This window comes from Trichechus manatus, unplaced genomic scaffold, assembly GCF_000243295.1.
Source record: "Trichechus manatus latirostris isolate Lorelei unplaced genomic scaffold, TriManLat1.0 scaffold00008, whole genome shotgun sequence".
NCBI classification, from domain to species: Eukaryota; Metazoa; Chordata; class Mammalia; order Sirenia; family Trichechidae; genus Trichechus; species Trichechus manatus.
This window is the reverse complement of record NW_004443944.1, coordinates 13,599,152-13,612,790: the sequence shown is the minus strand read 5'-3', so window position 1 is coordinate 13,612,790 and position 13,639 is coordinate 13,599,152. Positions and strand designations below refer to the sequence as shown.

The 13,639-nt window shown below is 38.7% G+C and overlaps 1 protein-coding gene across 1 annotated transcript in view; it reads right to left on the bottom strand.

The window, feature by feature from the left end:
* Window positions 1-13,639, bottom strand: part of ADNP (activity dependent neuroprotector homeobox) — a 28,972-nt gene extending 15,333 nt beyond the window's left edge. The window contains exon 1 of the mRNA XM_004370243.2: window positions 12,041-13,639. The gene's annotated coding sequence lies outside the window, so the exon portion shown is untranslated. The remainder of the gene's footprint in view (window positions 1-12,040) is intronic.

Below are 13,639 nucleotides of genomic sequence, written 5' to 3'. Positions count from 1 at the left end.
GGTTAAAAAGGGGGCCATTTGGAAAGCCAAGAGGAACAGAAAAGAGAAACCACTTTGTAAATGATGGCATACTTGTACTAAAAACGAAATCTGAATAATGAACATCAATTATAACTTAGGATAATCATGTAAGAATACTGTTAATGAAGACAAAGAAGCAAGCAGGAAATGTACCCAATTTGTTTTCTTGCATATTTAACTACTAACTGCATTGGACTTTTACTACTCTCACAGTTTGTATTTAAAAAAAAAAAAAAACTAAAAGCTTCAAATACAAAATTGCCTCCACTTTAGAGGGAAAAAAACCCCTTTAATTTTCAACTTTTTAACCACATCAATTATGAAATTTCTTATACAAGTTTTAATTCCTTGTATAATAGTTTTCATAACTATTTCTTTACCAGGCAAAATGAGTATATTTATCTAAACACAGCATCCTGTACAGATATATTTGGTGATAGGAATGTGCTTTGCCAGTTCTCTATCAACAATGTGTGAATCCCTTCTACAAATAACCCCGCTCTAGAGACCATCTGCCTGGTCACCTCTAGTGAGAGGAAGTGCAAAATCTCACCAGGCCACTCAGTCCACAGTGGACAGCTCTGTTCTCAAGTTTACTCTCTAAAGTGTTCTATAACCCACCCATAGCTCCTAGTTCAGCTATCAGAAGTCTTAATTCCTTAGCCACAGGACAGCCTTTCAAATTCTTAAGACACCCTGCCCCAAAGTCTTCCCCTGTTCTCCAAGTTCATCACGCTCAGTTCACCAGTCTTTCTGTCATCTATTAGGCTGTTCCACTGCTCCAGTTTGTCAATCTCTCCGGCGCCCTGAATGAACTGTTATTCAGATGTGACATCATCAGAAGGTAAAAAGTGTGACAACATCTGTAATTCTGGGTATTATTTTTTAATTAATGCTCTTGAAGTGCATCTGTGTTGGTGGCAGCCACTTCACACATGACTATAATCTACTTTTTTTAAAAAAAAAGTGTGTTGCCTTTTTCAGCATTAGCTGAAAAAAATATTACTTCTATTGATTCCACACCTGATTAGAAGTTAACTATCACCAGGCTTTCCTTATCCTCTCAAACACAGGGGCACTAGCAGTCTGATTCCAAAATGAAAAAGAACAAATGCCCAGTATAGGGCTTAGGAAAGACAGGAGATTTGAGATTCATATTTTAAACCACAATATAAATGGAAATTTGGTATGAAAAAGCAGCACTTTGAATCACTGAAACAATCTAGGGGTTGCTAATTAAACTTTTCTCATTTTACAGACTAGCAACTGGCCTAAGGATGACCAGCCGGACAGTGGCAGAGCTGGGTCTCAGGCCACATATCCAGATCTAGGATGCAGTGCTCCTCCCGTTATCCATGGAGATGAAACTATTATCATCTTTAAAAAACAAAAACCCTACCAAAGAAACCTACCATGTTATGTACATACATCTGAGACAAAAAACACTGGAATGTTAATACCTAAGGTTGAAATGACCTTAAAAAAAAGTCCAGCCAAAGCAGTTCAAGTAGTGATACACAGATGAAGATTATGCACACATCTCAGGTCAGATGGTCCTATCATCTCCAGAGAGGAAGTGAAACAAGCACTCAGCTCTGAGAACACCTGCCCTAAAGCACTCTTACCATCACCATGGACGGCAATAGTCACTAGTCATATCTGAAGGAATTCTTCCTACCCAAATCATAATTGAAAACCACGACCTTGGTATCCTTAAATAACACAATAACCAAGTAAATAAATAAATTAAAAAGCTAAACCAGTTGCTGCTATAGCTTTTCAAAAAACAGATGTATCCTATGTCTCTACCATCTTCCCATTGTGATTCTCTAAGCATGTTCTGAAAATCACTTGGCTTTGATGATTTCTTTTTCTAAAGGGCAGGAATAGGCAGAAGGCTAGTTTGCTCTCAGCTAGCTCTAGGCTCCTTCTGCCAAATAACAGTCCTTTTGTTGTTATAAAAGCTGCTAGGAAATAAAAATATATATCCACAAATGACCTTATACATGAATGTTTGCAGCGGCACTGTTCATAACAGCCAACAAGTGGAAACAATCGAAATATCAAGTGATGAATGGACAAATAAAATGTGGTATATCCATATACAATGGAATATTATTCAGCCATAAAAAGGAATGAAGTACTGCTACACGCTACAACATGGATGAACCTTGAAAACATTATGCTAAGTGAAAGAAGCCAGTCACAAAAGGCCATATATTTTATGATTCCTTTTATACGAATGTCCAGAATAAGCAAATCTACAGAGAAAGGAGATTAAGTGGTTGTCTAGGGCTTGGGGGGAAGGATGGGGAGAAAAGGGTGACTGCTAATAGTTACGGGTTTCTTTTGGGGACAATGAAAATGTTCTGAAATTGATTGTGGTGATGGGTGCGGAACGCTGGATATACAAAAAAACATGGAGTTGTATACTTTAATGGGTGAATTATATGGTATGTGAAAAAAGCTGTTACCAAAAAAGCAATTAGGCTGAGTATAAGAACACACAAGATGTAGGTAAGGCCCTGGTAGTGCAAACAGTTAAGCGCTTGGCTGCTAACAGAAAGTTGGCAGTTCGAATGAACACACCTAGTGGCTCCGTGGGAGAAGGACCCGGTGATCTGCTTCCGTAAAGATTAAGCCAAGAGATTCCTATAGGGCAGTTCTACTCTGTCACATGGAGTCGCGATGAGTCAAAATTGATTCAACGGCACCTAACAACAACAAGGAAGAACTTAAGTAACTTGTACAATTTTACCCAAAGACAAGACAACAACTGTTAATACTGGGGTATATTTATCCTTCTGAATTTTTATGCACATATACTGTTCTTCCTTTTTAAATAATCGGAATCTTTCTGTATATTTCAGTGTTTACTCTGGCAGCAAGATAACCAATTTAGCTTCGAAGTTTTATAAAGTCCACCTCTTTTTTAACAGAGATGGTGTTTTCCAAGGAGGTAGGAGAGAAAGTGAAGAAGGAAGAGACAGGGGAGAGTCTCACAGTTCAGGAAATTGATTTTTTAAAGAACTCTACTTTCCAAGTAGATAGATACTAGTCACAAATGGCTACCGAGCACTTGAAATGTGGCTTAATCTGAACTGAGATACGCATTGGTATAAAATATACTCCGGACTCCCAAGACTTAGTATGAAAAAAAGAATGTAAAATATCTCATAAGTACTTTTTTTATATTGATTACATGTTGAAATGACAATACTTTGACTATACTGGGTTAGATAAAGTATATTATTAAAATTAATTTCACTTTTTACTCTTTAAAATTATAGCTACTGGAAAATTTAAGGCAACAATACTGAATACAGAACAAGATGAGGTTTGCTTAAATTTTATCAGCAGGGTGGTCTGGGTTCAAAATCAGAGGCAATTATCACTGATGAACCTATTTTTAAAAAACTATGAACATTAAGCATTTAAGATTTTCTCGAACTGGACAGATCCTTTAGAGCAAGTCCTGGATGTAGCTTAGGAACTCTGAAGGCCTTTACACCATTCCAGACCATTTTGGACACTATTAAATGAATGACTTTATGTTAATATATTAATAAATCTGGGGAGCCCCCAAACTGTCAAGTATTTAAAAAAACCTCTCTACTGAGAGTTCCACTTTCCAACTCCAAGAGGCCAGGAACAGTGTAATTTATCACTTTTAGCAAGTCAAAGGCTCTAATTCATTCTGCCTTAATAGATTTAATCCATCTGGAGTTACTTCAATGAGAAGTTCAACTATTTTTTTAGTTTTGCAAAATTAAAATGATTCTAGAGCACGTGGTAGTACAGAAAAGATCTCCATAGACTTGCCATGGGTTAAACTTCCAAACCACCTTAAGTTTTTTCCAAAGTTACAAGGGCAGAACTGCAAAAAGTGGAGATATCTAAAGAAAAATAATATTGGGAGCCTTTTAAAAACAAACAAAAGGAAGAAAAATTTAATTTTAGCACTTTAAGCAAGTTTTGTTTTCTTTCATATTGGCGTGGCTCATCAATAACAAATCAACAATCTAACAAAAAACAAACAGCCTGGCTCATCACATTATCAACCACCACCAAAATTATGTTCATACTCTGACTTTAAAAAGTTTTATTTTAAATGCTCATCACAGATGACCTCAGAAGTTTAATAACATATCACCTGAAACTGTAATTGATAGATACAGCTAGTAAAAGAGGTAGCTGTGCCTGTGATATAAAAATTACTATACGATGGGTAAGGAAGACATGCTTAGGGACACTGAGCTTTTGTTAAGTGTAACAGAAAAATTTGGGAACAGTTAATGGTGATGTGAACAACACGATGAACATAATTTAATATCACTGAACTGTATATGTAAAGATTGTTGAAATAGCAAATGTTTTGTTACCTATGTATTTACCACAATTAAAAAAATGTATTAAAACAAAATCTCCAAAACCAAAACACCAAATCCATTGCTGCTGAGTCGATTCTGACTCATAGCGACCCTATAGGACAGAGTAGAACTGCCACATAGTTTCCAAGGAGCGCCTGGTGGATTTGAACTGCCGACCTTCTGGCTAGCAGCCGTAGCTCTTAACCACTACACCACCAGGGTTTCCCAACTCCATCTCTGGGAAAAAAAAATCACTATGCATCATTTTCCAGCAAAGATTAATTTTCCTGATTTCAACTGCTGGACTAAACCCAAACCAAAAAACCAAACCCATTGCTGTCAAGTCAATTACGACCCATAGCAACCCTATAGGACGGGGTAGAACTGCCCCCATAGAGTTTTTCCAAGGGGTGCCTGGTGGATTCAAACTGCCAACCTTTTGATAAGCAGCCGTAGTACTTAACCACTAAGCCACCAGGGTTTCTGCTGGACTAAACAGAACCCTTAAAATATGCAGGAGGACAAGGGTGCCATCTCATTATTCAAGACAAAGAAGGTATTGTGTGCTGTCGAGTTAATTCTGGCTCATAGCGATCCTATGTGACAGAGTAGAACTGCCCCATAGGGTTTCCTAGGCTGTAATCTTTATAGGAGCAGACTGCCAGGACTCTTCTCCCATGGAGTGGCTGGTGGGCTTGAGCCACCAACATTTTGGTTGGCAGCTGAGCGCTTTAACCACTGCACCACCAGGGCTCCTTGACAAAGAAGGTAGGCTCCATAAAAGGGCCTTGCCTGTCCTTTTCCCTGCTCTAGCTCTAGCATTTAGATCAGTGCCTGGCACACATCTGGCACTCAATGAATGCAGACTGAATGAACAGTCCCTGCCTAGAAATGGATGACACCCACAAAGAGGGAAAGTTCATTTTCAGCAGGGGGTGTCAGGGGAGTTTGAAGTAGTAGCTGAGCTGGGCCCACTAAGCTAGGTCAAGAATCTGCATCCACTGCAAAAAACTTGCGGGCGCAGTGCCAGAGACAGGAAAGCAGGGAGTTTTAGGAGCTACTGCATAGTCAGAATGGTTGCTCAGGCAAGCTTCTGAGTAACAACGAGCGACAAGGTTGGAAAGGCAGGATGGGGATAGGATGGAGGACCTTCAATGTGAAGCTAGAGTCTGTAGTGTGGCTGGTAGGCACTGAGGAGATGCTGCAGACACTGAAGAGAACCAATATGATTTTAATGGCACTTTAAGAGGATTAATTTGGTTGTGTTCTGTAGGTCCCATTAAGAAAGGTTGGAGGAAGTCAAATAGAAGAGTGCATACCAGACCTATCTGAAAGGTCTGTGAAGCCACCAGAGCCTTAGGTATGAGGTAATAAGATAGTGAAGTGATAACAAAAGGAAAAGAAAGGTTTAACTGTGAAGTCTAAATCAACATTTGTGTTTTCTAGTAAGATGGCTATTACTTTCATGGGCACATATTTACCTGACCTATCAACCACAAGTAAAAATTTTTTTTTTTACTGTATCTCCAAACTTCTCTAACAAGAGGTAGGGTGATATACAGCAAACCTTTTCTTTGCTAGAAAGAAAATAGTAGGATATAGTGATTAAGAATACGGCCCCAGCACTAAACAGATCTGTGTGTAAATCCTGGCTCTGCCATTTACTAACTTTCTGACCCTAAAATTGTTACTTAACCTCTTGAAGTACTGTTTTCGTATGGTATAACCAGAAGGACATTATCGCATTGTTCAAATGTCAGGATTAAATGAGATGACGCAAGTTAATGCTTAAAGCAGTTATCATCAATATTACCTCAAACTGGAACAGATACTGGAATCATCACTTTGAAAATTATGAGTTCATATCAAAGCATAACCTTTTAAAAGGACTGTAGTGTTATCATTCCTGAGAATCAGATCTGGTTGCCATGACAACATCTGTTCCTGTACACATAATACGCATTCATACTTACAAATAATATACGCAGTAGTATTTTTATATAATACACATATTTATGTGAGCCATTCAAATGAGAAGTAGCATATTCTTAGCTTTACAAGCTCAATGGGCATTTAAAATGCTTCCCATCATGCAATATAACATCTCTAACTACCCGAAATAAACCTAAGTGACTTACAGTTATACAGAAACAGAGGTGATCTGGATTATGCATATATTTGGAAAACAAAACAAAACAAAACGTGGTTTACCCCCATTTAAAGAGGACTTTCAGAGTTAAACACTAGTGCCTACAACTGGAAACTGCTATTATACTGCTGCTTATCCTGTACTCTGAGTATCTGGATTTCAGACAAGAACTCTGTGTCCGCCAGAATTTCTAGAATACCAAAGGAACCGCTGGTTTTCAGGTTGTGCTCCTAGATCTCTTTAAGATGTATACATGGGTGGAGGGAAAGATGATGCCTGAGGGACAAAGTGAAAGCTGAGCAACTGGAAGTCTGGCACTCTACCCCTTTATCAATTTTATAGAGTTCATACAAATTTTTATTTGAAAAAGGGGACAGTGTCTCACTCCTTTAAAAAGAAAAAAGATTGAGAACACTCAATCTAGATTTAGGGAGAGTGTGCAATGGAGAGCGTTCATTTTAAGTAGGTACTGCAGCAAGGCAGTAACACATCATGGGTAATGATTCCAGCACTCTGCTGCTTACTAAGAACCCAGAGGCTCAGAATCGCTAAGCTCCCAACATAGGTGGACAACCTGGCTTAAGAGAACTACGAAAATGGGAAACAATTTACAAGCAGGCCTAAGTGAGGACATTCAGGTATGTCCATTTAAAATCATTCCAGAAACACGCCACACATCTAAATGGTGTAAGACAAAAAGTGGGTTACTTTCAACTCCTTACTAATAAATTTTTCTCATGTTCTACCAGCACTACTCAGAAATAATCTTCCCAGAGTAAACGTGAAATGTATTTTTCTCACCATTCCTGAATAACAGAATAATTTATTTAAACCGTGTTCTCAGGTTTTCCTAAGACATCTCCTAGGGTCAAGGCTGAACCAAAGGCAGTTTTCAAAAGGCATTCTTATAGCAGGTTTTGCCACTTGATGATGGCTCAATCCTTATACTTCCCCAAAGTTTTAATTATATTTTTCTTGTTGTTTTTAAGTATAACTGACCTTGAGCCAGGATTCCAAGCACTCCCTACATTAGGACATTACTAGTCTCAGGTCACTTCTTTCAACAGAGGAATTCGGTCTGCTTAAATTCACAATTCCAATGTAAAATTTTAATAAATCCCACCATATTTCCAATGGACAGACGTTTCCTCAGATATGCCAGGTTTCAAGAGAGCACTCACACGAGTTCCCAACCGAGTAGCCAGCTCCCACCAGGAAAGGAGAGCCTTACAGATTTTCAAGGGAAATACAGGTCTCCACAAGCTCTTAAATGGAGTATAGAGGCTTCAGAAAAAGACAGAAAGGGCAAAAGCTAGCAATTATCTGTCTAAGCAAAAATAACTGCTCTGAAGAGAGAACAAGACTGCCCAAAGCTGAAACACTGGGAAAAACAACGGAGGAGATAAACTTTTTCACTCTTTATACAGGCAACTTCATACCAGACACATAGTACACCTCAACCAACTACCACCAGCACAAATTACACACATACTCTCCTGCTGGGGGTGTGGCCAGCTTCTTTAACCATAAAGTCCATTAGGAATGCTTGGGTGTGAGCACAAAACATCACTACAAAGTTCTGAAGCATTCATTTGATCCCTCATTAGCCAAATAGCTCACAGGAGCACTATAACTGCCTGTGTTTCAAGCACAGGCCTGGGAACCAGCCCAGACACAGTCTGTGGCTCATTCCATCATTGCACGTGGCAAGTGCCTTGATTTCCCTACTTGTGAACAAGGATGGTCCTGAGAGAATTGAGAATGGTTTGTAAAGTGCTTGGAAAATGAAATAGGCAAGCCATCAATATTATTTTATAATACCATAAAGGCAAGCAAGGGAGCCTTTACACTTACAGCTTGTCCTTATTAAAAGCATCAACCAAGTCACATAAGAAACAACACATAAACAGTCCACAGCTAAGTGACTCAATTACAAATCTGTACCCTTACTGGGGAGGGTATTAGGATATGTAGAGATTAAGTTTTCATTCTAAGGGCTGGTCAAACAATGCATGAGTCTCTTTTAGATTACATGCCAAGTTTGCAAGTTAAATCTTAAACTGTGGCATATGTTCAGAGCAGTCTTCTCCTAGTAAAGTGTATCAAAAGTCTTCCACACTCTACTCTTATTTTCTAAACTTGTATTTCTGGAACACTGCTTACTTCTTCAAAGGTTCCAGGGTTTCTCTAGCTGCCACCCAGGACCTAAGCTAAAAAAACCAAACCAAACCCGTTGTCGTTGAGTCACTTCTGACTCATAGCGACCCTACAGGACTGAGTAGAACTGTGCCATAGGGTTTCCAAGGAGTGGCTGGTGGATTGGAACTGCCGACCTTCTGGCTAGCAGGCAAATGCTTAAGGAACTAAGGTAGGGATCAATAATACCAAAGAAGCTTGTGAGTGCATCTCAAAAAACTTCTAAAGGCAGAGGACAGTGAACTCATACGCAGAGATATAAGGGAACCCAAAAATAAAACAGTACAACAATTTTGTAATTTACACTGTTCAGAATAAAAATGTGCACTGCCAATCAAGATGGTCACTTTACATAGTTGGATGACGTTTTATCTGTGATTTTACACACACACACACACACGCGCGCGCTCATACCCTCCACATGGTCAAGTTGATATCACATATATCCCATTTTCAAAGCATGATAATATCTAAGAGCCTTCTTACAGTGAAGCAGAATATGGATTCTCACTTAAGTCATCCCTCAAACTGGCAGACATTAAAGGTAGGTCATCACATAAGTAAACCAAAAAGCAGGTACAAGGAGTCCTAAGACATTGAGAGACTGAGGGAACATAACCATCCTTCCCCTTACTTTCTAATTCTCAAGATCAGGCAACAAGGAAAAGAAACCACGAAGTCACTTATGCTGGGGAAAACATGGATGGCTTATCTCATGGAGCATCTCAGTGATCAAGGTGTAAAGTGCCAATGTATACACAAAAAGCTGCTTCTTAAGTCAAAATATCAATTCAGTTAATCAGTGTGGGCTTTGGTTTGTCAATTTTTAAATGTCAGGTTTCCAAACAACATAAAAGCTGTAACTGACAGTGATGCACACTGGTAAAATACAGGATTTGCTCCAGACTTAAAACCACAAGCTCTTAAATACTACTGGAGGGCAAACTTTTATAAGTTTATGTGATGCTGATAATACATCAAGCTCTGCTTATCTAACTTAATTAAATTATTCACATAGAGGAGCAAAGTTTCTATTAATGCATATGTCTCGGAGGCAAGCAAACGAAAGGTAAACTCTTGCTGGCAAACGTTTTACCTCCTGGAAGATGTAACAGACTTTATGACATTCTGTTAAAGTGAAAGTCCCCTGAAGTCCAGGTTAAACAAGTAGCTTATTGCACAACACTCTCATGGGCACCTTGGTGTACACCATGAATTGGCCTCTATCATATAAAATAAAAATCTCCAAATTTTTGCATTTTAATATCATTTATTTTTAAGGCTATTTCACTGAGATTTAAGCCGGTTATTTACACAGTGTTTAATTCTTATTTGTTCTTTCCTGAACTAAAATGTATTGTCCCCAAACTACATCGCTAATATTTGGACTTTCTATTTAATAGTATGAAGATAATCTCCAACTCTAAAAAACTCGACTATAATGGAATTCATCTGTCAATCTATTATAACCTGTCCAACTCTGTCACTTATATGATTCTCAAACAATACACTTAAATTCTCACATTTTCATTTTATTTTTTCACCTCAACCCAAGTACTGGTCCCTAGTTTCTCCTTTATAATAGCTGTTATCTTCCTTATTAAACTGTACTTTTCACAATTATGTGTAGTCAGCATGTGTACATAATTTTACTTTATCAATCCACATATTGCTGAACATTTTCAAAATACTAAGAATTATTTTTTTAAGTATTTTCAAAAGTAGCTATAAGGAAATCAACAATTTAACACAGTCTACCTTATATACCTATGCATCCAGTAATCAAACATAAACATATATGCTATAATGAAAATAAAAAACCATATTTACTTGATAAAAGTCTACTGGTTAGGTATTTGTAAGTGGTGCTAAAACAATCTGTCCAACAAGTTGTAGTTTTATTTTTAATATAAACAGTATCAGAATTTTTCCTGCACTCTAGTTTGAGAAGGAAAAAAGATATTTAAGCATAACAAACTCACAGTGGGTACATTTAATACCAAAGACTTCCAGGATAGGCAGGGCCAGAGGTCTCAGAGAGTCACAGCCCAATTTCCTGTATTTCCTACAGATTTCAGGGTACTATGAAATAACCCTACCAATGATTTCAGGGATTATAAAACCAAAAATAAAAGATTTAGATAATTCAATGTATAGCAGCCTCTATTAAGGCGGTCTTAGAAAAATTTTCAACAGGGTCAAGACAGAGAATTTCTACTTAAAGCACAATTAAACAGAATACTCACTCGCCACAGTCTAATTCACTGAGGCTTTTCACTGTACTTCAAATGAACCCTTAGTTTACCTACTATAAATCCCTGCTTTCAAGCCCAATTGTTTCACCCTCTCTCCCCGCTTTTTTAGAGTGTCAAAAATCAGGAAACCTTTGAAACTGCAGAATACGTGCTTTTTAAGAGTTGACAATGTTTTCCTGTGTGTGTGTGTGTGTGTGTGCGCGTGTGTGGCGGGGGGGGGGGGTGGCGTGGCTATCACCACTAAGGACATCAGTTAATATTCTTATTTATAATTCACTAAATCAAACGAAAGCACCTTCACAAACTTCAAACGTTTTTAAACAATACCCTCAAATACATTGTCTTCAATTTACTCATTTTAAAACTTGTGTTAACTGTATATCAAATCTTTTTTTTTAAAAAAAGCAGTATTTTAAAAATCACAAAATAATACCATTTAGATTAAATATCTGATTTTATGAAATACTTGAATTAAGCTGCCTCTTTTTCACTCACTAAAATGTTACTTGGTAGCAAATATCCTAAGAGAATTCTCTTAAGCACCAACAGGTTAACTATGTATCAAAGAGTACGCCCACTCGGTTTCCCATAAATTTATCTCTGTGCATCTACATAACACACATGTAACAAAGTCTTGAAAGTACTCCTTAGTATCAACAACTGTCAGTCTTTGGTAGCAAGACAAGTTCATGGAAAGGCCTACTCTGGGCAAGCAATCTTTGAACGTTCTTAGAAGTCTAGCAACTCTTGAAACTAGCCAATCAAAGTAACAATGAGTACTTAACATACTTATGCACAAAAGTGCAGAATATAAATGATTAAAACAAAATTATCAACTTAAAATGTTTCTCTTAAAAAAGCCGTTAAGTCATTTCTCTATTCTAGAAGCCCACCCATGCAACCAGCTCTAACCGGGTTCCTTGAGGAATGTGGCTAGGCTGAAATTTTGAAAGTAAAAGTAATGGCTTTGGTGGTGATCAAGAAGGAAAAAGTCTCTGGCTTCCCTGTTGCAGCAGTTCTTTCCCACCCTCCAAAATAAATATACCCACCGGTGTGAATTGACAATGTGGTCCAAAGAGCAAGGCAGGAAACGGAGTCCAGATCCTCAAAATTGTAGTACAGGGCATAACCACTAGGCCACCTATCAGTTCAGTACAAAAAGTACAACCCTGTGCATCATGGTGCAAAAGCTGGGGCCTAGGTTTCGCATTGTGCATCTCACACCTATGGAAATAACAAGAGAAGTAAAATCTATAGAAATCAACACACCCTAAGAAGGTGGGTGCTCACAGAAGACTGGTGTCAATTCATTTGCAAAGGTGGTTGGCTACTGAGATAATGACTACAATCAAGAGTTCAAAGTTGGAAAGAACCAAAATTTTACACTCAACTCTGTTGAATTTGACAATTAAGAACTCAACATGGGCTTGATGTTTACCAACAAGGCTTTGCAAATCATGACACCCATCTGCATGCTTATGAAAATCACTACCCCACTGAAGTCTAACATCCCTCAAGAATGATTGTAACTCTCAAAGAGTTGGAAAGATTTGGGCTATGAAGAAGGGGGGTAATCAACAATGCCACAAACCCCTTACTCTCAGGTTTTACACCTTCTCCTTTACCACATGACCTTGGAAAAGAAATGGTGACATATTCAAAGCTTAAGGTGGAAGAATTCCAGAGAAGGGGAAATCTGTGTACCAAGGATGCGCCAAGGCAATCTACTAAGAACAAATGTGGATTGTCTGAGGGTCAACAGTTTTGAAAAAGTAAAAAGAGAAAACTTCTAAAATGCAGGGTGGATTCTTTAAAAGAAATAAAATCACTGCTCTTGACTCACTCCTTCGCCATGTTGCTGTCAGCTCACCAACTGAGTGCGAGTGTGTGTCTTGCTGGGCCCATTTTCCCATGGTCTGTAGAAGGCGCTGTGAAGCACATCCTGTTCTAACTGTGGGGCCCTTCCCCCCCTCTGCAGCCTTACCCAGTGCAGAGAATGCGCCCCCTACTGACTCCCAACACTCATCGCCTTTAGCCGACTTGGCTGCGGTGCATTTTGGGTGGGGGCTGGTATTTTCTTCATGGCCATAAACCAGAAGCAACAATGCAGATTTATAAAGAAACTGTATCAAGCTACCCAGGAGATTTTTTTCTCCTCATCCTGAAGGTTCAAGACACAGGCACGAGAAGCATCAGGGATGGGGACTGGGTGTGTGGGTATGGACAGCATTAAAATGGCAAACACAGGAAGCAGTTTGGTTCTTTTTTCCCTCCTAACCCTTTGTCTGAGAAATGGGGTTACAGCAAGAACTATCCAGAGGAACTGGTGAATGCAAGAACATCAAGAAAACTTAGTGTGGATAGGTGTGTGGCCAATAGGGATCTAAGACCTTAGAGCCTGGTCTTAGAAGAGGAAGAGAAGCAATCGCGCCTTTTCCAGCAGACAGACATCCAGGTTGAGGGGGAGGGGAAGGCAGGCAGGCAGCCCAGAGTGAAGAAGAGGGTGTTCAAAGAACTCTTCCCCATTCATTGCATTAAAAACATCTTTTCGCTGTTTTCTGGCATTCCATTTTCTACCATCTTATTGCAAAGTTGGGGCTCAGCATGCTTGTAAGAAATAGTGGTGACCAGGCAGCTGGGATTGGAAA